Below are 26,308 nucleotides of genomic sequence, written 5' to 3' on the forward strand. Positions count from 1 at the left end.
TAGCGGACCCAGGATAGAGCCTTGTAGAACACCATATAGGATATCATGTGTCTTTGACTTGTAATTACCACAACTAACACTTGTACCACTGCTTAAGCCAACAAATATTATGTTTTTCCTTGCCTCCACTACACATTCACAGGAATTCTTTTTTCCACATGCTTTTGCTGTTGTCTTTTAACAAAGCACTGAACGGGAGGGGCTATTTATATTAATTTCCAGATTCAAATATGCAAATTTCTGGGAGGAGTCAGTGTGAGTTAGATGTTTAATGACCTATTCACCAGGTTCATCAAGGCAACTGAGGTCAATCCTTAATAATTAGAAAAACTGTGGTAAAAGTTTGACATTGTTTGGCTAGTAAATATCATATAACAAAAGAGTTGCACTTTTATGTGGGTCATGTTGACACCTGCATGTTTGTTAGAGCTAGTGATACTAAATCCCTATATAAAGAATCTTGTGCAAAATATTGCAGAGTGATGAGCAATTGGCTTTGTCTGGATAGGATTGCTATGTGTATGTGTGTGTGTATATCAGTGTGTGTGTATGTGTGTGTTAATCTTCAAGAATGAGTGTAGATGAACTCAACAAATGTTCCAGGGAGATGTCACAAATTTCACAATAATACATCATGGTGCAAATTTCATTGGCTGTGAAACACCATATATTTCACAAATTTATGTGCAAACCAAAACTGAAATTTAACTGCAATTCAATTTCTCATAATTTTTTGCAAATTACTAAATGTGATCTATTGTTACATTCCTACCTAAAATTCCAAGGTTATTAAAACTAATGTAATAGGCAGAACCTTTAGACAAACAGCATCTCAACTCTGGAATAATTCACAGTAACCTTCTAATATTAGGGAAGCCCCATTTGTAGCATTATTTAAATTGAGTTTCTGTTATGTTCTGCATAACATATTCTTCTTTAAACGCCTGCTGAAACTGCTCATATAGCTTTTTATTACCTTTTTAATTAATTGCAGTAATTGCTTTGTTTGGTAGTCAGTAAATCTTTCTTCTCTTAGTCTCTTAACCTGATCTAGAGGAATCACAAATGACTGATACATGTTTATACCTTTTATACTAAACTGATTTGTTACTTGTCAGAGGAGTGATAAATTTCAAAATGAGGTTGATCTAACATGGACAGAGTGTTATTAACAATAAAAATACTAAAATCTAAAAAACAAAACAAAAAAAGAAAAACACCCATCTGTATATAAAGTTTTGAAGGGGTGCTGAAAAGTTCTAAGCCTGACTAACCTAAATTTTGAGAGTTATTTTGCCACTCTATCTTATTTTATGTTGTAAGGTGCAAATTTGCAAACTTGTAATGCTATGTTTTAACATTGTTTCAGATCATTGAGTGAACCATGTCAATGAAAAGTGTGAAATTTTCAAGTCATGCAGTTCCTATTCCTGCAGAAGAAAACTCCAAAGCAAATCCATGAATGTATGCTTGCAAACTTTGAGTGACACGTGCTCATCATACTCAACTGTGAAGAGATAGTGTGAAAACTTTCAGGGTGGAGAATTCAAGACTGAAAATGCAGTATGGTTTGGGAAGCCTCAAATGGTGTCAACTCCAGAAATTGATGACCTTGTCTATAACCTGATTTTGGAAGATCTGTGAATATCAGCTAAAACAATTGCTGAGACACTACAGATATCGAGGGAACATGTTGGTTTTAAAATCCGTGACCAGTTGGGTATGCAAAAGCTGTCAGCTAAGTGGCTACCCAAATATTTGAATGCTAATGAGAAACAACATTGAGTGGACATTCCAAGTTGACTTTGCTGCATTTTCAGCAAGCTGGTGCCAGCTTTTTGGAATGACTAGTTACTGTTCATGAAACCTGGTTATACCACTATTACCCTGAGACAAAACACTCCATGTATTGGTGGCACTCGGGTTCTCCAAGGCCAAAAAAATTCAAAAAACAAAAGTCAGTAGGAAAGGTGATTGCTACACAATGTTTTGGGATCAAGAAAGTGTTGTAATGACTGGCTATCTTCAAAGGGGACAAACAGTTAATGAACAATACTACTATAACTTGCTGTGCTGATTAAAGGAGGCTTTGAAAGAAAAAAGGAGAGGGAAGCTGTGGAAAAGAGTTCTCTTTTTGCAAAACAATGCACCTGCTCACAAGGCTGGCAAGACAATGGATGTTTTGATAAAGTTGTGGTTTAAGTGCATAGATCATCCACCCTACTCACTTGGGGCCTCATGTATAAACGGTGCGTACACACAAAAATGTTGCATACTCCCGTTTCCACACTCACATTGTGATGTATAAAACCTAAACTTGGCGTAAAGCCACGCACATTTTCACGGCAGCTAAATGCTTGGCGTACGCAAGTTCTCCGCTCGGTTTTGCAAAATGGCAGCACCCAGCATCAAAGCAATGTGGTTTCCCTTTCTTTTTTAAATCCACATCCCTGACGTGGCTTTATCAAATAAACTGAAATTAACTGCATATTGTTTATTAGTTTAAGGCATCTGATTGTAACTAACCCGTAACAATATAATGGTCCACAGAATGGCCAAACTATTTCCAAATACCATAGCTGCTTTAGCGTTGTTCATCTCAATGCACCATTCAGAGTATTTATCCCACTGTATCTGAGTGTGGAATCACAGCTCTACAGCACCTGATTGGAAAGAGAATTATTGGTATACAGCATCAAGCACAAGCTGCCTTAGCTATGCACACTGTCAATAGATGGCTTAACATCTATTACAGAGGTAATGTAAGCTTAGAACGCCGATTCTTCAAAACTTTTAAGGAACATTGAAATATTTTTGTAGTACATGTTTAATTATTCCATTCATCTATCCATCCAGTGTCGCACCAGCCCCAGCAAGCATATAGCGCGAGGCAAGAACAATACCTGAACGGGGCACCAGCTCATCGCTACCACTGTCCACCGTGTCCTCCCATATTAAATTATTAACAATATAGATTATTTAAATTATGTCAAAATGTTATCTGTATAATGTAATAAACATTTTACTGCATTTCATCTTAAAAATTATATCTTCATCATATGTAAATACGCGCTTTATAAAGTGGCTCAGGTTGTGCAATATTATAACTGTATCGCAAGTTTACAGTGAAGCGATTGTACTTATAAGTAAAAACAGTTCTACAAGGAGCACTTGATGGACTGATTCGGTGCATTTAGAGCTATTGGGATGAAACTGTTTCTGAGCCGCAAGGTCCCTACAGGAAAGGCTCTGAAGCATTTGCCGTATGGAAGCAGTTCAAATAGACAGCATGGCTGAGGCAGTGTGTGCTTGATGCTGTATACCGATAATTCTCTTTCTGTGCAGCTGTGATTCAACATTCAGATACAGTGAGATAAATACTCTGAGTGGTGCATTGACAGTGACAACACTAAAGCAGCTATGATATTTAGAATAGTGTAATTTCAATGTATTTGATAAAGCCGTGTTAGGGATCTAAAAAAGAAAGGGAAACCACAATGGAACAAAAGCTCTGCTTTGACGCTGGATGCCACCAGTTTGCAAAATCGAGCGGAGAACTTGCATACGCCAAGGATCTAGCTGGCGTGAAAATGTGCGTGGCTTTACGGCAAGTTTATTTTTTATACATCTTGATGCGAGTGTGGAAACGGGCGTACGCAACTTTTTTGTGTGAACGCACCATTTATACATGAGGCCCAAGATCTTGCTCCATCTGACTGTTTTAAAAGCTTAAAAAGAGTTTGAAAGGGCAGCAATTTGAGCAATTCAGACGTTACTGCAGCAGTGGACCAGTATGTCAGTGAACAGACATCAAATTTAGGGTTAGGGTTTTTTTTGAAGGATTACAGAAACTGCAGACATAACATGCCAAGTGTATTGAACATCGGTGTGAATATGTGGAATAACACCTTATATTGTATCAAAAGTTATAATGCATAATCTATAATAATAAAAGGCAAAGCCCTCACTGACTGACTGACTGACTCACTCACTCACTCACTCACTGACTGACTGACTCACTCATCACTAATTCTCCAACTTCCCGTGTAGGTGGAAGGCTGAAATTTGGCAGGTTCATTCCTTACAGCTTACTTACAAAAGTTAGGCAGGTTTCATTTCGAAATTCAAAGTGTAATGGTCATAACTGGAACATATTTTTTGTCCATACACTGTAATGGAGGAGGCGGAGTCACGTATCGCGTCATCACGCCTCCTACGTAATCACGTGAACTAAAAATAAGGAAGACATTTACAGCACGAGTCACACGTGGGAACGAAGGTAAATGACGTTAATTTTTGACTGTCTTTTAATACTGTGTAAGCATACATATTAACACATGTGCAATTAAACGTGTGCATTTACGGGGTGATTTCTCAGGCTTAAAAGCTCACCTTTTATCAAACGCGGGAAGAAAGGTGACTGACGTTGTTCACTGTCTTTTAATACTGTGTAACCATACATATTAACACATGTCCAATTAAACGTGTGCATTTACGGGGTGATTTCTCAGACTTAAAAGCTCGCCTTTTACTAAAAAGGTAAATGCTAAACTATTTTCAATCAGTTTATTGAAACGCTCCCGTTAAGGATTGCAATAACATATTCGCAAGATAAAAGAACGAAGTAGGGGGAAATGGACGAACAGCCGCAAACAGCGAAGAGCAAAAAATTAATTAAACAATTGAGAACGGAGCGAGTTAAGCATACAAGCATGTTCATAAGGGAAACAAAGCACGGTGTAAAACGTAAGTTTAAATTAAGTTTATAGAAACGCTCCCGCTCCGGATTGCAATAACATATTCGCGAGATAAAAGTTTAATGAGAAGACACGAGGTATAAACGAACCACACGCCGTGGCGCAACGTTAGGGGCAACAGTTTCAACCATTCTATGATCTGCTTCTCGCAACTGAAAGACGGCACATGGCGGATGTTAGCCGACTTGCTGACTGCAACGTTAGGGGCTTCAACTATGGCGCTGACGCCACATCTCAGTGCCAACACTTTGCAGACTGTACTTAAAAGACACGCCCTCCTCACTGGACAGTTAAAAACACCAATCAAACTAACGATGACATCAAGTATTACCCAATCAAAAGTACGAAAGGAGGCATCTTCATAAAATGCGTGTGGGATGATTTGCATGAGACGCTGCTTTAAAAAAAAAAATGATACAAAAAATACGGGATAAATCCCGTCCAGTATTGATTCAAAACGGGACGCGCAATTTCATTCTCAAACGCGGCACGATTCCGTATTTTAAAGGACGGGTGGCAACCCTACACTGCCAGGTAACCACCCATACAATCACATTGTGATTCAGACTAGGAATGCAATGAATGTAATTACCCCGATCTACATACAAGGCGAAAGTCTTGCAACATTCAAAGATGATGGTTTGGGATAACTACACCATACAACATAAAAGAGCTTATGAAGCCTTGAACCGAAAAAAGCAAGATCTCAGAGATCGTAAAAAAAAAAATAGGAGGTAATGTCGTTTTACTCGCTGTACATTTTACTCAAACATTACCAGTTATTCCACGAGGGAGACCAGCAGATGAACTCAACGCGTGTTTAAAATCCATGCTTCTCCCACGCTCGGTTATATGTCGCGTGTTCTCGGGTAGGTGCACCAAAAAATGTATACATTTAAGCATGTAATGGGCAAACAAAAAATGAGGTATACCCGAAGGCACTGCAGTAGTACTTAATGTAACTTTATTTCTTAAATGTTAATGTTTTACTGTTTAATAATTTATACGCTTCTTATATGTTGTTCAAATTCTTTTATCAAAATACCACTGACAGCGCAATGCACGATAACATGGAGTGAATACACCATACGCATCCGCCCACGGCTGCCCTGCTCTGCGCAGATAGGAGTTGATTCTACAATAAAATAAAATAAACATAAAAAGAGTAAAACAATCATCACCCATAAAGCGTGTGTGTGTGTATATATATGTGTATATATATATGTTGATATGTGGATGTGTATATGTATATATATATATATATATATATATATATATGTAGATATGTATATATATGTGTATATGTATATGTATATATATGTTTATATGTGTGTGTGTGTATTTTATATATATAAAACACAGCAACACTCATAACAATGACAACACAATTACATTGACAATCATGTTACCTTATTTTAAAAATTTTTCCTTTTTTTTTCATAACCTCTTTAACACACTACTTCTCCGCTGCGAAGCGCGGGTATTTTGCTAGTTCAATATAAAGTTCATTGATCTTTTTTGCAAGATTCAGTTATGTTATAATATCTTGATATAAAAGATATCATATGGTCCATCCATCCATCCATTTATCCTCTTCCGCTTATCCGAAATTGGGTTGCGGGGGCAGCAGCTTCAGCAGAGATGTCCAGACTTCCCTCTCCCCGGCCACTTCCACTAGCCCTTCCAGGGGAATCCCGAGGCGTTCCCAGGCCAGCTGAGAGACATAGTCCCTCCAGTGTGTCCTGGGTCTTCCCCGGGGCCTCCTCCTGGTTAGACATGCCCGGAACACCTCACCAGGGAGGCGTCCAGGAGGCATCCTGATCAGATGCCCGAGCCACCTCATCTGACTCTTCTCAATGTGGAGGAGCAGTGGCTCTACTCTAAGCTCCTCCCAGATGACTGAGCTTCTCACCCTATCTTTAAGGGAAAGCCCAGACACCCTGCGGAGGAAACTCATTTTAGCCGCTTATATTCGCGATCTCGTTCTTTCAGACATTACCCACAGCTCATGACCATAAGTGAGGGTAGGAAAGTAGATCGGCCAGTAAATTGAGAGCTTTGCCTTACGGCTCATCTTCTTTTTCCCCACGACAGACCGATGCAGAGCCCGCATCACTGCGGACGCCGCACCGATCCGCCTGTCGATCTCCTGCTGATTTCCATCTCAGTCGCTTCACACTCAGCTGCGAACCGATCCAGAGAGAGCTGAAGATCACGGCCTGATGAAGCAAACAGGACAACATCATCTGCAAAAAGCAGTGGCCCAATCCTGAGCCCACCAAACCGGACCCCCTCAACGCCCTGGCTGTGCCTAGAAATTTGGTCCATAAAAGTTATGAACAGAATCGGCGACAAAGGGCAGCCCTGGTGGAGTCCAACTCTCACCGGAAACGGGTTCGACTTACTGCCGGCAATGCGGACCAAGCTCTGACACTGCTTGTACAGGGACCAAACAGCCCTTATCAGGGGTTCCGGTACCCCATATTCTCGAAGCACCCCCCCCCCCCCACAGGATTCCCCGAGGGACACGGTTGAATGCCTTTTCCAAGTCCACAAAACACATGTAGACTGGTTGGGCAAACTCCCGTGCACCCTCCAGGACCCTGTCAAGGGTGTAGAGCTGGTCCACTATTCCGCGACTAGGACGAAAACCACACTGTTCCTCCTGAATCCGAGGTTCGACTGTCTGAACGACCCTCTTCTCCAGGACCCCTGAATAGACTTTTCCAGGGAGGCTGAGGAGTGTGATCCCTCTGTAGTTGGAACACACCCTCCGGTCCCCTTTCTTAAAGATGGGGACCACCACTCTGGTCTTCCAATCCAAAGGCACTGTCCCTAATGTCCATGCGATGTTGCAGAGGCGTGTCAACCAAGACAGTCCTACAGCACCCAGAGCCTAGAGGAACTCCAGGCGTATCTCATCCACCCCCGGGGCCCTGCCACCAAGGAGTTTTTTGACCACCTTGGTGACCTCAGTCCCAGAAATGGGAGAGCCCAACTCCGAATCCCCAGCCTCTGCTTCCTCATTGGAAGGCATGTTAGTGGGATTGAGGAGGTCTTCGAAGTACTCACCCCACCGACCCGCAACGTCCTGAGTTGAGGTCAGCAGCGCACGATCCCCACCATACATAGTGTTAACATTGCACCGCTTTCCCCTCCTGAGACGCTGGATGGTGGACCAGAATCTCCTCAAAGCTGTCCGGAAGTCGTTCTCCATGGCCTCCCCAAACTCCTCCCACGCCCGAGTTTTTGCCTCAGCAACCACCGAAGCCACATTCCACTTGGCCGGACGGTACTTATTAGCTGCCTCCGGAGTCCCACAGGACAAAAAGGTCCTGTGGGACTCCTTCTTCAGCTTGATGGCATCCCTCACTGCCGGTGTCCACCAACGGGTTCAGGGATTGGCGCCATGACAGGCACCAACCACCTTACAGCCACAGCTCTGGTCAGCCGCCTCAACAATAGTGGCATGGAACATGGCCCATTCCTCCCAATCACGCCCTTTCAGGTCTCACTGTCATTGCCCACGTGAGCATTGAAATCTCCCAGCAGAGCTCTGTTGTCAGGGGCTTTATGCCCCAGGTAGGGTCACCAGAAAACCTACCATGAAGAATAAAAACTTTGGACGGCGTTTTCCCTCGCCCGGGCGCAGGTCACCGGGGCCACCTCTGGAGCCAGGCCTGGAGGTGGGGCTCAATGGGGTGCGCCTGGTGGCCGGGCCTGCACCCATGGGGCTCAGCCAGGCACAGCCTGAAGAGGCAACGTGGGTCCCCCTTCCCATGGGCTCTCCTCCTCGAGCCGCCACCTTATCTTGGTGGAGGGGTTTGCGTGTCCCAATGATCCTAGATATCATATGGTAAATTCTGAAAACACAAATAGACAAATTATATTAAACTATTTATTGTATAACAAAAGGTACTGTGTTATATTAAAAAGGTGCATGAATAGATGAAACAGGGTTAATGGCGAGGGGGTTATGCCATTGTTCAAAGGGCAGTGTATTATTTTTTTCAGAAAGAACCAGATATTTACTCAAGGCTGGCTACTAGAATTGTCTTGTACTTTTTTCCACCAATCCATTTTAAATGATAATGTAACATAAAGGTGCTTCATTTACCTTTTGCTATGATTTGTTTTTTATTCTCATTAAATATATGAACTTTGATATATTCAGCAATCTTTTAACCTTTCTGCAGTAAAAGTAACAAAATAAAACATTTATATCTGAATTTACTATTTTTATTCTGCTTTAGATGCCATTCCAACTTTAATCCCAATTGTTTTAAACACACAAGAGATCTTGTCAGTGTATCCTGAATCAGTTTTTCTCTGCTGCTGTTAAGTTTTTAAAAATGAAATAATAGCATAACAAAGCAGAGAGAAATATGAACAAAATGAGCTTTCAATGAGGTTCTGGGATTATTTTCATATTATTAAATATTCATTAAAGGACATTAGAGACAAGAAATTTAAGATTATCAACATAAAACTGTAGCACAATTTGTCAGTTTAAAATATTAAAATTGAATTTGCATTTACATTTTCAATGTGAAATGCATGTATGTTGCCTCAGCCTATACCCACGATTTAATAATGTCTGCTCAATGTTAATTATTTTTGCCTTTTTTATTTTACTTTATTTAATATGAAAAGCACAGAAAAGGATACATTGTATTTTTCACAGTTTGAAACCCTTGTATTATATTCATGAGTTATGGTGGTAAATGTAGATAGATCTCACTTTTAAAAGGTAATCTCCAGTCTCTGCTGTAAGACTAATAAACACTGCAACTACATTCTGAGTATTATGTCTAAATTTCCAATGCAATGACACGGCATCCTTCAGTGTCTTCAATTATATTAACATGAAATGACTCACTGACCATTATCTGTTAATTAAGACAGGAATGCCTATTTAACAGTAGTAATGTATTAATGAAAGCGTTTATATTAGTTATTTAGTCAATATTTTCACCATGCAATGTATAGGCAGCATTAATCTGAACCAAAATTCTTCACTGCTAGAATATATTTTGCAAGAAACAATGACATTCTTTAAGAATGATTTCATTTCTCCATTGGAAGGTTTAATTAATAATAAACAGCAATGTGAATCTTAATGCCAAAAGCTGAGCATAAAACAATTCACTCATATAATTCAGGGCATTTTAGCACAAAACAAATCACACAGATGACAGAAACAAAAAACAAAAATATTACACTGAAGAACAGTGTTGTCTGCAGATGTATGAAAACTTTTCTTATAGATAGAAAGGTATTTTTCAAGTACAGCATCTCTCTTAGAAGTAGTTTCTTTTAGCTGAAATTTGTCATTTGTTATTAACACAGTTGTACTGACTATGGAGCAGCTAGAATAACAGTCACCTGCTAGGAAAGAGATACACTATAATAGTGGGACCTGGGGCCTCATGTATAACGCTGTACGTAGAACTCACACTATAACATGGCGTAAGAACAAAAGCGGGAATGTGCATACGTACAGAAAAATCCAGATGCAGGAATCTGTACGTACGCAAACTTTCACGTTCTTCCACTACATAAATCCCGATCAGCGTGAAAAGTAACGCACGTGCACGCGCCTTCTGTCCCGCCCGAACTCCTCCCAGAATTATGCCTCTTTGAATATGCAAATCAATATAAATAGCCTTCTGAGAAAAGACAATGGGAAAAGCACGGGGGAAAATATAAGAATTTCAGGAAATACCAAGTGGAGGCAAAGGAAAAACGTACTATTTGTTGGTTTAAACAGTGGTATAATCAACAAAAGGAAGTTGATCGAGTGACAGAGTGTCGAACAAACTCGAAAGCTCAAGTTCACAAAGTCGCACAGTGCCCAAAATAAAAAAGAAATCACATATCAAAGTCGCCGTGAAAAGGCAAGTCGTAGCCCACCGTCTGAGTGTCATATGAAAGCTTGTTAGGGTACAGACAAAAAAATAGGCACACAGTGGGAAAAAAGCACGAAATGTCAACTTTAATCTCGAAATTTCTACTTTAATCACTTAGTTTATTTTGCCATTAAAGTAGAACATCATAAACTTCATCTTAAAATCGTTTAATTTACTAGTTTCTCAAATTCCATTGTAACTAAAGTAGGACGTTAAATGCTTTGTTCTGTATTTGATCTTCTTTGTGCTCTGTGTGTGAATCACTACCTGCTTCTTAAACGGGCTTTCTCTTTCTCAAACAGGACACATAATCTATTACATTCGTGATATTACAGCTCTTTGAATAATTAAAATACTGAGATGTATACGTGATATCTTTTTCATGATGATAGGAATGAAAGCATGTTATTAAACATGGGAACACGGTGGCGCAGTGCTTGTTCATATCTCATGCAAGAGGCTTGCTGCGCCATGTGCGACCTTCAATGAAATAATTTATCACAGCAGTACTGTCTCTTTCAAACGTACTAACCTCCAATTCCTGTCCTTACTTTTCTTTCTCCAAATACCCAATCGCCACACAATCAGCTATGTAATAGACGTGAAGCCATTTGTAAGCTTAGAACGCAGATTCTTCAAAACTTTTAAGGAACATTGAAATATCTTCGTAGTACATGTTTAATTATTCTATCCGTCTATCTTTCCAGTGTCGCGTCAGCGCAAGAATACAACGCAATGCAGGAACAATCCCTGAACTAGCTAGCGCTGCGGCACCGTGTCCTCACGTTTAATTATTAACAATACAGATTATTTAAATGAAGTTAAAGTTTTATCTGTATAATATAATCAAAATATTTTGCTGCATTTCATCTTAAAAATGAATACCGTCATCATATGTAAATTCGCGCTTTATAAAGTGGTGCAGGTTGTGCAATATTATAAATGTAGTGCAAGTTTACAGTGAGGTGATTGTACTTATAAGTAAACAGTTCTACAAGGAGCACTTGATGGACTGATTGAATGCGTTTAGAGTTCTTGGGATGAAACCATTTCTAAACCGTGAAGTCCATACTGGGAAGTCTGTAAAGTGTTTTGCCGTGGCTGAGTCAGCGTCTGCTTCATGCTGTATACCGATATTTCTCTTTCCGATCAGCTGCTGCTGTGATTCCCCACTCAGATACAGTGATATAAATACTCCGAGTGGTGCAGTGAGAGTAATATGGAAAAAGATGATCTGCTGTGGCAACCCTTAACAGGAGCAGCTGAAAGAAGAAGAAGATGCAGTGAGAGTTACAACGCTAAAGCAGTTATGGTATTTGGAATACTATGGCTATTCTCTGGACCATTATATTGCTGCAGGTTAATTACAATCAGATGCATTACACTAATAAACAATATGCAGTTAGTTTCAGTGTATTTATAAAGCCGCATCAGGAATGTGGATCTAAGAAAGAATGGGTGACCACACAGGAACAGTAGCACTGCTTTAACGTTGGGTGCCGTCAGTCTGCAAAAGCGAGCGGAGAAATTGCGTACGCCAAGGTATGAGTTACCGTGGAAATGCGCGTGGCTTTACGCCAAGTTTAGGTTTTATACATCGCAATTTGAGCGTGGAAACGGGAGTACGCAACATTTCTGTGCGTATGCACCGTTTATACATGAGGCCCCAGGTCCTTGCATTGTGATGATGCCCCTGTATAATTTGCTCTGTAGGAAAATTATTTTTAAAACGTGTGTGTTTCCAAGTGTAATGCCTTAAAATCAGGTTAACAAACAACTCAAAACTGTCCTGTATACATGAGTACAAAAGTATTGCAGATTGCACCCTATGATTGATAGTAACCCATGCAAAATTATTTAATGTTGAAGTCTGAAATTAAGATTATTGTTACAGTGAAATTCTTAAGCATTAAGCATCGGAACAATAGATAGATAGATAGATAGATAGATAGATAGATAGATAGATAGATAGATAGATAGATAGATAGATAGATAGATAGATAGATAGATAGATAGATAGATAGATAGATAGATAGATAGATAGATACTTTATTAATCCCCAAGGGGAAATTCACATACTCCAGCAGCAGCATACTGATAAAAACAATATTAATTAAAGAGTGATAAAAACACAGTGCAAGTTAAAAAGTGCAAGGTGGAGAGTGCAAGGCAGGTATAACAGACAATAACTTTGTATAATGTTACCATTCACATTCCCCCTCAGTGGAACTGAAGAGTCGCATAGTGTGGGGGAGGAGCGATCTACTCAGTCTGTCAGTGGAGCAGGACAGTGACAGCAGTCTGTCGCTGAAGCTGCTCCTCTGTCTGGAGATGATACTATTTAGTGGATGCAGTGGATTCTCCATGATTGACAGGAGCCTGCTCAGCGCCCGTCGTTTTGCCACAGATGTCAAACTGTACAGCTCTGTGCCTACATTAGAGCCTGCCTTCCTAAATAATACAATGGCAATAAAAAGACAAAGATACACACAAACCAAATAAATGCAAATAGCATGCAACATATTGTATGCATGTCAGTCAGTCATTTTCCAACCCACTTAGGCCTGAACAGGGTGGCAGGGGTCTGCTGGAGCCTATCCCAGCTAGCATAGGGCACAAGGCAAGAATAAACTCTGGACACAGCACCAGTCCATCACCAGCATTCACACATATATCCACACCATAGTCACACACTAACTCCAGATTAGGATCTCCAGTTCACCTAACCTGCATGTCTTTGGACTGTGGGAGGAGTCCAAAGCACCCAGAATAAATCATATATTTATTTAATTGTATACAATAAATATTTGCAAGTATTTGTTGTTGTTGAATGTTAAATTCATTTTTTCCTATTCAAGCAACACCCAAGGCTCTAGAAGGACAAAGTAAAAATAGGATTTTAGATATTTTTTTCCCCAAATATAATAAAAATAAAAAACTGAAACACATACAGTTGACACAAGCATTCAAAACTTTTGCTTGAAACTTTGATCATTGCTGAGATGTTTCTACAACTACAACTTTTTTGGAGTCCACCCTTGGTAAATTCAACTGACAGGACATTATTAAGAAAGGTACCTATATAAGGTCCCACAGGTGGCGATCTATAACAGAAGAAAAACTAAGCCATGAGGTCGAATTGCCTTTACAGCCTAGAGACAAAATTGTGCCAAGGCACTAATCTGGAGAAGGCTACAAAAATTTTCTGCAGTACTGAATGCTCCCAAGAGCACAATGGCCTCCATAATTTTTAAACGGAAGAAGTATGGAAAAGCCATGACTTTCCCTAGAGGTGGTTACCCAGCCTAACTAAGCACAGTTGAAAAGGGCCTTTGTAAGAGAGGTAAACAAGAACCCAATGGTCAATCTGCCTGACCTCTTGAGATTGGAGAAATTTCCAGAAGAACAACCATCACTACAACACTCCATCAATCAGAATGGCAGAGTGGCCTCTACTCAATAAAAGACACATGAAAACCCCCTTGGAGTTTGCAAATAGCCGCCTAAAGGACTCTCATACTGTGAAAACCAAGACTGAAATTTATGATGGAACTGTTCGACCTCAATTCCAAATGCCACGCCTGGAAACCAGGCACTGTTCATCACCTGAGTAATACCATTCCAACAGTAAAGCATTGTGGGGAGAGCATCATACTATCTGGGGACTGGGAGACTAGTCAGGGACTAGGGAAGGGTGAACAGGGAATGTACATTGTAGAAAGATCAGCCTTGACACAGACAGACACCGACTCACAATGTCCAAAACACACATGTTAATTTTCAGTTCTGCACAGCACAGTGCACCAATCACTCACAGTCCTTACTTTAACTCTCTTTTCCTTTACTTCACTGCTGCCTCCAGTCCTCTCTCGCAAGCTCTGTCCTCTTCCACAGGACTCTGGCTCCCCGAGTGGAGTGAGGAGGCCTCCTTTATACTTTATAGTGCTCCAGGTGCTTTCTGATTAACATCCAGCAGCACTTCCGGGTGTGGCGGAAATGCTGCATGCCAAGGCTCCGGAGCTGTCCAGGTGGCCCCTGGCAGTGGCCATGGAACCCCATTGAGTTGAGCTTCCCAGCTGCGTATCTGTGGCCCTGATGTAATCCAGGGGTGCTGCGCTCTTGCACCCCAGGGAAGATATTGCCCCTGTCCCGGTCCTTCCCTTCTCCAGGCGTCCCAGTGGGACAAGGTCCCTGGTCGTCTATCACAACATAGACATCATATCCTTAATGAAAACCTACTCCAGAATGCTCCGTCCAAAGCCTAGACTTGAACCCAGTCAAACATCCCTAAAGAGACCTGAGAACAGCTGTTCACTAACAGTCTCTGTCAAACCTGACAGAGCTTAAGATGATCCACAGAGAAGAATGACAGAAAATAACCAATTCCAGGTTTGCAAAGTTTGCAATGCCAAGCCAAAAAAACTCTGTAAAAAGGTCATTCAAATAAGGAGAGAGTGAATTCTTGTGTCCATGTGATATTTCAGCTTTTTATTTTTAATAATTCTTCAAAAATTTCTAATATCTTCTAATATCTAATCTAATAAAATTTCTACTGTATTATCTTGTTTTTGCTTTGTCATTATGAACAAATCCAAATCATTTTATGCAATATCATCTACTGTTGAATTCTGCTCTGTACTTGTTATATTTCTGTTGTACTGTACTATTATATCGTATTGAGGATTACTTGTGTTCTGTTCTGTGTATTGTATTGTATTTACCCCCTTTTTTTGACACCCATTGCACGCCCAACCTACCTGGAAAGGGGTCTCTCTTTGAACTGCCTTTTCCAACATTTCTTCCATTTCTTTTCCCTACAAAGGTCTGTTTGGGAGTTTTTTCTTGTCTTCTTAGAGAGTCAAGGCTGGGGGGCTGTCAAAAGGCAGGGCCTGTTAAAGCCCATTGCAGAACTTCTTGTGTGATTTTGGGCTATACAAAAATAAATCGTATTGTATTGTATCATGTAATTTTGAGTATTGCTTGAGGAAGGAAAAAAATTATTTAAATGATTTTAGAATAAGGGTAAACATAACTAAATGTAAAAAAGTAAAGGGGTCTGCAAGTAATGTATCTATTAATTCTGGTTTGTTTGTTCTGTCACCAGTAGGCTGTGCCACTGAGCTCTCAAACCCATACACATGAGACCCAACACTACATGGGGTTCAAATAAAAGATTTTTAATCCACACAGCTCAAATGTAATAATTAGTACAGCCAATATACAGTTAGGTCCATAAATATTTGGACAGAGACAACTTTTTTCTAATTTTGGTTCTGTACATTACCACAATGAATTTTAAATGAAACAACTCAGATGCAGTTGAAGTGCAGACTTTCAGCTTTAATTCAGTGGGGTGAACAAAACGATAGCATAAAAATGTGGGGCAACTAAAGCATTTTTTAACACAATCCCTTCATTTCAGGGGCTCAAAAGTAATTGGACAATTGACTCAAAGGCTATTTCATGGGCAGGTGTGGGCAAGTCCGTCGTTATGTCATTATCAATTAAGCAGATAAAAGGCCTGGAGTTGATTTGAGGTGTGGTGCTTGCATGTGGAAGATTTTGCTGTGAACAGACAACATGCGGTCAAAGGAGCTCTCCATGCAGGTGAAAGAAGCCCATTCTTAAGCTGCAAAAACAGAAAAAACCCATCCGAGAAATTGCTACAATATTACAAGTGGCAAAATCTACAGTTTGGTACATCCTGAGAAAGAAAGCAAGCACTGATGAACTCAGCAACGCAAAAAGACCTGGACGTCCATGGAAGACAAGAGTGGTGGATGATCACAGAATCATTTCCATGGTGAAGAGAAACCCCTTCACAACAGCCAACCAAGTGAACAACACTCTCCAGGGAGTAGGCATATCGATATCCAAGTCTACCATAAAGAGAAGACTGCATGAAAGTAAATACAGAGGGTGCACTGCAAGGTGCAAGCCACTCATAAGCCTCAAGAACAGAAAGGCTAGATTGGACTTTGCTAAAGAACATCTTAAAAAGCCAGCACAGTTCTGGAAAGCATTCTTTGGACAGATGAAACCAAGATCAACCTCTACCAGAATGATGGCAAGAAAAGAGTATGGAGAAGGCGTGGAACAGCTCATTATCCAAAGCATACCACATCATCTGTAAAACACGGTGGAGGCAGTGTGAAGGCTTGGGCGTGCATGGCTGCCAGTGGCACTGGGACACTAGTGTTTATTGATGATGTGACACAGGACAGAAGCAGCCAAATGAATTCTGAGGTGTTCAGAGACATGATGTCTGCTCAAATCCAGCTAAATGCAATCAAATTCATTGGGCGGCATTTCGTGATACAGATGGAAAATGACCCAAAACATACAGCCAAAGCAACCCAGGAGTTTATTAAAGCAAAGAAGTGGAAAATTCTTGAATGGCCAAGTCAGTCACCTGATCTTAACCCAATTGAACATGCATTTCACTTGTTGAAGATTAAACTTCAGACAGAAAGGCCCACAAACAAACAACAACTGAAAGCCGCTGCAGTAAAGGCCTGGCAGAGCATTAAAAAGGAGGAAACATAGCATCTGGTGATGTCCATGAGTTCAAGACTTCAGGCTGTCATTGCCAGCTAAGGGTTTTCAACCAAGTATTAGAAATGAACATTTTATTTCCAGTTATTTAATTTGTCCAATTACTTTTGAGCCCCTGAAATGAAGGGATTATGTTAAAAAAATGCTTTAGTTGCCTCACATTTTTATACAATCGTTTTGTTCACCCCACTGAATCAAAGTTGAAAGTCTGCACTTCAACTGCATCTGAGTTGTTTCATTAAAAATTCATTGTGGTAATGTACAGAACCAAAATTAGAAAAAAGTTGTGTCTGTCCAAATATTTATGGACCTAACTGTATAAACTTAAATAGTCACTCTTCCACTCTCTTTCCTCTCTTCTTCTCCTTCTTAGTGAGTGTTGCATGCTGCCTTCCCTACTCTGACTCCCTGAGGTATGGCGGTTGGTTTCTTTTTAGGTGGAACCATAGCTACTTCTGGTGGCACGTCATGGCTTGTTGGAAGCATTTCCAGGTCATAGCTTAGAGCAGTGCTCCGCAACCGGTGTGCCACGGCACACTGGTGTGCCTTGAGCCGATACAGGTGTGACGCAGTCAAATAAGACAATTAAGACAATTTTCTAACTAAATAATATTTCAACGGTCCTCCTTAGAAACACAATAACGAGAATACGTGCAATGAAATATTCGCTTAAATAGCCTTTTAAAGGTTTCATAATTTTATGTGTCATTTCTCTGAAATAATAAATCCCATCGCCTGGCGCCTGTTGCCTAAGACGTAGGCCCTACGTAGTCGCCAAACAACTCCGTAGTACGCTTTGATAGGCAGAGCGCTCCGTACCCTCACCTAGATTCAATTCAAGCCGACGTATTAGTCGTGCTACGTCGCATTCACTCGTCTTGCGACAGTAGTTATCATCCATTACTATTAGTTGTGTTGCTGAGTTGTGTACGGTTAATGTTCTTCGTGTGATTCATATTTAGTTTTATACCCCTTTAAATATGGATAAATTTTTACGTGGAAAAGATTCGTCTTCACATACAGATGATGAAGAACCCAGCACAAGTGTTGCAAGAAAAAACAGAAAATTGTGAAAAGGAAGTACAACGAAGACTACATTCGATATGGATTCTCGTGGTGTGGTGACGAAACGGCTCCAAAGCCACAATGCATCATTTGCGGCGATCAGCTATCAAACGAGGCAATGGCACCCAGTAAACTAAATCGCCATCTAAATTCAAACCATCCCAGTTACTCCAAAAAAGACAAACAACTCTTGTGTTAATTAAAAATGATAAGCGGTCATGCTTAAAAGATCTTGACCAAGAACTTCGGGTTGCGCTGTCAAATATTGAGCCGAATATAAAACTTCTATGTTCATTGAAACAAGCGCAGGTATCACATTAATCAGTCATTATGTTATAATAATTATTACGATTGCATAAAAGTAAATATAGTATAGTTTTTATGTATGTATACTTATAATAAATGTATACATATAATAAAAAATGAAAATTTATTGTAAAATTTGTGATTTAAATTAATATCTATATATCAGTGGCGTAGCTGGAGTTCATGTTGTCCGGGGCAGTGAAAAATTTGACGCCCCAAAGCTGAAAGAAATTTTTTTTTGCGCCTCTTCAAGGAACAAAAAAAAAGGAAAGTACCGTAGTTTGGACGCCTCTAAATAGCTGGCGCTCGGAGCGGACCGCCCCCCAACCCCGGCCTAGCTACGGCACTGCTATATACTGTATTTTGGCTTTTGATGTGCCGCGGAATTCTAGGAAGAACTTTGGTGTGTCGTAGGTGAGAAAAGGTTGCGGAGCACTGGCTTAGAGGGTAAGGCTTGTTTTGTGGTTAGGCCTCACCTGACATTTGAGGCCTGTGTTGTTTCAGACAGCCTGGGTTTTAAGTTTGTGAAGTCAGACAGAATCATAACAGTGAGCCCCAAAAGTGATTGCTGAAGTGATTAATTTCCTATTTGATTTAACAAAACCAATTAACTAAAAGCCATAAAAGTCAATTCAAAAGCAAAGCTATAATTGAGCCAAAGGACAAGAAATACAAAAGACCAACCAACATAAAGCACAAAATGCCAAAAATATAATAATGTAAATGGCAAGAAAAATACCAAAATATAATCATAAAGAAATCTTACTGCCCTACCTCAGGAAGTCCTCAGGACCCTTTAACCGCCACAGGATGGCATGATTATAATATGCACTGCTGATCCCTATAGCAGAAAAAAATAAATAAATAAATAAACAATCGAGCACACAAGTGATCAACCAGTACAGAGCACACCAGCAAAACCAGAATGATGACTGAAATAAAATTACTGTAAATCAAATCAGCTATTTACACAAATTCCAGGCTGCAAAGCTGATAGATTATAATGCAAGACACTTCATTAATAAATCATACATATAAAATAACAATTATCATAAAGGATATGATAATCAGTTTAATTAACTGTTTTTTTTTTAATGTTTGTTATTGAGAGAGTTACACAAAGCCATACCTCAATACAGGAAAACATTTATCCCACACTGCCTCCTCAGAAGTGAATGTCAGACCCTCTCCCATGTTCTCCATAAAAAGAAAGTGATTCTCTATTTTGCAAAGACCTCTTGCCTTCTGTGAATGAACCCGTGGTCCCCTCCTCCTGTAGGCAGTGTAGATTTTCCCTGTAAAATCCACAACTTTTTCTCAGGTGCTATTACTTGCCTCTCATCCTCCCTCTCGCTTGCTACTGTACCTCCATCTTTTATTGGCCCTCCGAGTCTGGTGCTCCTTTCCAGGTAATTCATAGGTTCCTAATACGTATTTAGACTCTACTGTGATGTTGAAAAGGTACAGAAGACAATGACACCAAAAACACATGACAATTGTTACAGACTAATGTACAAAATTTTAAAAATAAAACAATAACAAACTAATACTTCATTAATTCAAAACAACATTTTAGAAGAGAGAATTACTGAGCTACAGAAATTCAAAACAAAATTTTATGGGAGAGAGAATCAAAAAAGCCACAGAAAAAGAAAACCAGCTTGCTACCCCAGTGGTTAGCCTGGTACCTACTGAACCATCCAAAAAGGCAGCCTAAATTGATTCACAGTAATCCCTCCTCCATCGCGGGGGTTGCGTTCCAGAGCCACCCGCGAAATAAGAAAATCCACGATGTAGAAACCATATGTTTATATGGTTATTTTTATATTGTCATGCTTGGGCCACAGATTTGCGCAGAAACACAGGAGGTTGTAGAGAGACAGGAACGTTATTCAAACACTGCAAACAAACATTTGTCTCTTTTTCAAAAGTTTAAACTGTGCTCCATGACAAGACAGAGATGACAGTTCCATCTCACAATTAAAAGAATGCAAACATATCTTCCTCTTCAAAGGAGTGAAGCAAACAAATCAATAGGGCTGTTTGGCTTTTTAGTATGCGAAGCACCGTGGCACAAAGCTGTTGAAGGTGGCAGCTCACACCCCCTCCGTCAGGAGCAGAGAAAGAGAGAGAGAGAGATAGACAGAGTTTGTTTTTCAATCAAAAATCAATACGTGCCCTTCGAGCTTTTAAGTATGCGAAGCACCGTGCAGCATGTCGCTTCAGGAAGCAGCTGCACAGAAGGTAGCAACGTGAAGATAATCTTTCAGCATTTTTAGACGAGTGTCCGTATAGTCTAGGTGTGCGAACAGCCCCCCTGCTCAATCCCCCTACGTCAGGATCAGAGAAAGTCAGCGCAAGAGAGAGAGAGAGAAAAGTAAGTTGGGTAGCTTCTCAGCCATCTGCCAGTAGCGTCCCTTGTATGAAATGAACTGGGCAAACCAACTGAGGAAGCATGTACCAGAAATTAAAAGACCCATTGTCCGCAGAAATCTGCGAACCAGCAAAAAATCCGCGATATATATTTAAATATGCTTACATATAAAATCCGCGATGGAGTGAAGCCGCGAAAGGCGAAGCGCGATATAGCGAGGGATCACTGTACCTCATAAATGTCTACCTGCATCTTAGGTAGACCTCTATTCCAAACCCACAAGGGCTACATAGTAAGGTATGAGCATAAATGGCAAACTAAAACACCACAATTAAAAAACAAAAATAAACTAACAAAATGATTAACAAAAATAGTATATCAAGAGGAAAATAACTAAATAACACAAGAAAGTCATATATTTAACAAAGGGAAGAAAAGAATTTACAAAATAAAATAATCAAAAACAGAAACAGACAAAACTAAAGCCAATTGTGAAGTGAATGTGACTGATAAATTCATTCATAATAGAATGGCACTCATAAGGTCACATGTTGTTTTTTAAACAGAGACACTCACCTGCACAGATGGACATTACTTAAAGCTAGTCAAACTATTTCTATTCAATCATATTCCTTGATAAACAACTCTGACTCATGGTAATGGATGCAGAAGTGAGGGATGATGAACCTCACCTAGAACAGTTTGAAGAATGTGCTCACCCTGTTACAATATGTTATGCTTCAGGCAAGATCCTCTGCTTCCTCTGTGCTTGAACAAAATGGCCATGATTGCTATTGTTGTCGCTGCATTGTCATGGGCTTTGCTCTTTTGTTGATACTTTTTCAGTAAAAACCTACTCCACATTCTTTGGTGTTATAATTGTTTAGATTTTATTGGGATTAAACGTTCTCTTTCATCTCTAATTTGTAAGGGTCATTACTACATTTCTATGTTAAATGCCAGTTGATAAAAGGTGATACAAGATGACAAACAAGCTAAGTAGATTTTAATGTTAAATGTCACAGATGTTGCAAAAGTAGACATGAAAAATGTCAGACGTTGTACCTTTAAAATAATGACTTAGTTAAGAATCAGTTCAGACTGTCAAGGAGGGAATCAAAAAATTAAAAGTACACAGGAGGCAAGACTGTCTAGATTTTAATTCAGTTTTATGTTACTCAATACATAATAATTATGATAATGTCAAGGAGACTGAGATCAATATTTGATTTGACATTCGTAAATTTGTAAGCAAGCATTCAGTAGAAGTGATTAAATAAATCAAGTTGAGAATTTTTTCACTAAGTAAAGAATTATTCGTCATCAATGGTCCAAAGTGGATTCCTACTGTGATAAGGTATGGTGTGCAGAGCCCATGTGGTATGCAGGTCTTACAAGAAGTGGACAGACTTTGGGGAGTCATGTCAGTCAGATTGCGGCTAAAGTGTAGTCTGATGTGATCCATGAGATCAGAACAAAACATATTTAAAAGGAGACGACGAAGGAGGTTGAGGTGCAGAAAAACAGCCACCTTGGAGAAATTGCAGAACCCTAGGAATCCTTTGCTTTTGAAACAACTGGTCAAAATGCAATTAATGAAAATGCAAACACAGGTGTAAAATGCAATACAGGAGACACCTTGAAATCTACATGATAGACCTATTTTTCAAAGCAGGTAAAAGGGATTTGATAGATAAAAAGAAGGGCATACAGCTTGTGGGAAAGGTTTTTTTATGTTAATAGTTAAGGTGTATGTGATATTTAGTTAAGTCTTAGAAAAATCACTATTTTGCAAATATGTTAATATTTGTTTTTGCAGTTTAATGGAGTAGGGGTGCTGTAGTACATTTAGTAATGTATGATATCTTAAAAAAATATTCATAACTCCAAATTATTTTTACATTTTATTGTCTCAAATTCTAATCCTGTAATATACAGCATTAAAGTTATAATTTTTCTTGCTCCTATACAAAACAATTAATGTCAAGTTAAATTAAAATAAACAAATTAAACTTTTCAACAACTTGCTAAAAAGAAAGAAACAAAATTATGAGATATAAAAAGTATTTCTACCCTTTGTAGATAGATATAAGAAACTTTCCTCAGGTACAGCTTATTACCAACTCATCCAATTTCTTGATCTCCATCTGTGCAGAAAATTGGTGGATCACATGTTCTCAAATAATTTTTAAGGATAAGTTACCCACTTTAACTACCCTAATATTAACTGGGATGAGCTTACAAATAGATTAACAAAGGTGCAGGAGATTTTAGAAGTAATGGCTGTTTTTTTAACACAGTATGTTAATACACCAATGCAAGGGGGAACCTGACTTGATTGAGTATTTAGTAATTATCAGGATAGTATTAAGGGTGTAGAGGAAAATAGACCAGAAGGGTCAAGTGGCCATTACATAATACAATTTTCAATGTTTTGAAACAACACGGAAGCAAAGACTAAAACTGTCAAGTTTAACTTTGGTATTACAAATTTTGATCAGATGCAGCAAAGTCAAAGGAGGATGGGATAAGCTTTCAAGCATGGAGACAGTCAAGGAGCCATACAAAAGGTTTAAAAACTTTTCATATAATACAGGACAGGTACATACTTACATCTGGAATTAGTAGGAAATTTTAAAAATTCTACAATGGGTTAAAAAAAGAGTTGCAAAAGAAGCTGCAAAGGAAAAAAAACAACTATATAAAGTGTTGTGGTGTGAAATTTTGCATATAAGTTGATAAATATTTTGTATGTCTTTATTTGTATGGTTAAGTATCCCCACCCCCTTTAAGGACTGAGTCTCTTTGTAATTTTACAACAGGGTTGGGGGAAGTGCCTCAAACCAGTTTGGCAAGTGATTCTCTGCAGGACTCTCTCAATCAACTCCCACAGGAAAACCAGACTGCATAGTTGGCAAACATCAGCTCAACAAATGGTTTTGGGGGCAGGTGTGAAGGTGTGAAAGTTATTGTGTGCTCCATTGCTCTAAAGTTGCCTGAAACCATTAAGTACCATGACATCCTGTTGGCTGTAGGGCTTGGACAGAGAATCTATAAATTTGCTTGCTTTACCCCTCCCCATCTCTGTCTCTTCTATCATCTAATGAAGGAGCATCTCGCACAACATAAATTGAAAAAGACCACACTTAGAAGCACAACTCGGCAGCCATATTGAGACAAGCATGCAGCCTGTTCTGAAGAAAGCTGACCAAAAATTATGCCTTAACTAGAGACATTTAAAGTAACTTCAAGTCTGTTACTGCCTGAAACTACACATCAGCATTTATCAGGTTGTATGGTTGTCAATATTCAAATATATTTTACTTATTGTTATTATTTATGAATATTATCAATAATAAATTATTTAAATTGTAAGTTAACTCCTGTTTGTCTTTTATCACACCTAATTGCACTGAGGTTATAAATATAGAAGGGAAGGTGGGGAGAAGTTATATGGTACAATATGTTATAAACAGTGGTAAGTCTGTGAGATTTCAGGCATTCTGACAAAGGCTACACATTAATAATACAAAAGGGGAAAGCAGATTTTGGGGTAACCATATTTTGCACCCTGTTTGCAAATACTGTTTTGATTTACATGTATGTTTGTGAATTTTAGGGCACCCAGTGTACAAATGTGGTGTAAGTAAAACATTGTTTGGTTGATAAAAGGTATATAACCAACAAAGTGTTGAGACTTCATGTGTGTCACGAGGACACCCGCATGTTTGTTAGTGCTGGTGGTAGTGAGTCCCTAATTGGAGTGATGGGATATGCATGCATCATTCATACTGCGCTTAAGTGGTTAAAGTGCTAGGGAATGATGGAACGTGCATGTGTTATTCATACGGCACTTGTTCGTTTACAATATGAAAGCATAAGTGGCTCAGGTTGTGCAATATTACAACTGTATCTCAAGTTTACAGTGAGGTAATTGTACTTATAAGTACAAACAGTTCTACCGGGAGCACTTGATGGACTGTTTGAGTGCATTTATATCTCTTAGAATGAAACTGCTTCTCAACCACGAGATTCATGCAGGAAAGGCTCTGAAGTGTTTGCCGAATGGGCAAAGTTCAAATAGACATGGCTGAGTCAGGGTGTGCTAGATGTTGTACCCCGATAATTCTCTCCGCTCTTCATACAATCTGTGGTAGAGCTTTCCAATTAGCTGCTGTAGAGCTGTGATTCCACACTTAGATGTAGTGGGTTAAAACATTGGTGCACTGAGAGTAACAACAGTAAAGCAGCTATAGTATTTGGAATAGTTTGGCAATTCCGTGCACCATTATATGGTTACGGATGGTTACAATTAGATGCCTTAAACTAAAAAAACAACATGCGGTTAATGTCAGTGTATTTGATAAAGTTGTGTCAGGGATGTGAATCTAAAAAATAAAGGGAAGCCACCTAGGAACAGCAGCACTGCGTTGACATTGGGTGCCGCCAGTTTGCAAAACCAAGCCAGAAACTTGCGTATGCTATGGTTTGAGCTGGTGTGAGAATGTGCGTGGCTTTACGCCAAGATAAGTTTTTATACTTGGCGATGTGAGCATGGAAATGGGCGAATGCAACATTTTCCTGCATACACACTATTTATACACAAGGCCCCAGTTCATTAAAAAGATATGAAACTATATGCAATAAAATGGAGAAAAGTGACCTGGTTGTGAGTAAAGAACAAAGGTCAGTTTTAGCAGAGATGCTGGATTTGGCACTTGAATTTTGGAGAGGTTTTAGCCCACATTTCTAGGTAGCAGTTACCATATAATAAAAAATGTATACTCAGGCAATGACAAAACAATGGAAGTATAGCGCAGAAAGACAAGAAAGGAAAAACAGTTATTTCTAACTGTTTCCATTTTCTGATCTTTTGCAATAACCTTACTTCTATTTTAAGTTTTTATGGAATTTGGGTTGGTGCAGGTAATATATAGTGAAGGAAACTGGCAGAATAAAATCCATGCAGGAAACTGGGTTACCACTAGCACATTGGAGCAGAGTGGCATTAGTGGCCAAGCTGTTCCAATGAATGCCCAGAAGCAAAGCCTGAGTGCTGGGACCAGGTCGACAACTGCTTTGTCACCTTCCATTTTGCAGACCTGCCTAATAGCATAACAAATAAAGAAGCTAAAAAAAGACTAAAGACAAAGACATGAAGAAAAACCAAAGAGACAGTAAGAAAAAGACACTTACTGGGGTTTAAGTGAGTAACAAGTCCACAAGTCATGCAATAATAGGACTAGTCACAATAGCTATAGTTTAAAAAAAAGGTTTGTTCATTACTGCAGCAACTTTGTATTCCAAGGGGTGGAAACTGTGCAGTGTGTTAGGAATCCCAA

The sequence above is a fragment of the Erpetoichthys calabaricus genome, chromosome 3 (genome assembly GCF_900747795.2).
Source record: "Erpetoichthys calabaricus chromosome 3, fErpCal1.3, whole genome shotgun sequence".
NCBI classification, from domain to species: Eukaryota; Metazoa; Chordata; class Cladistia; order Polypteriformes; family Polypteridae; genus Erpetoichthys; species Erpetoichthys calabaricus.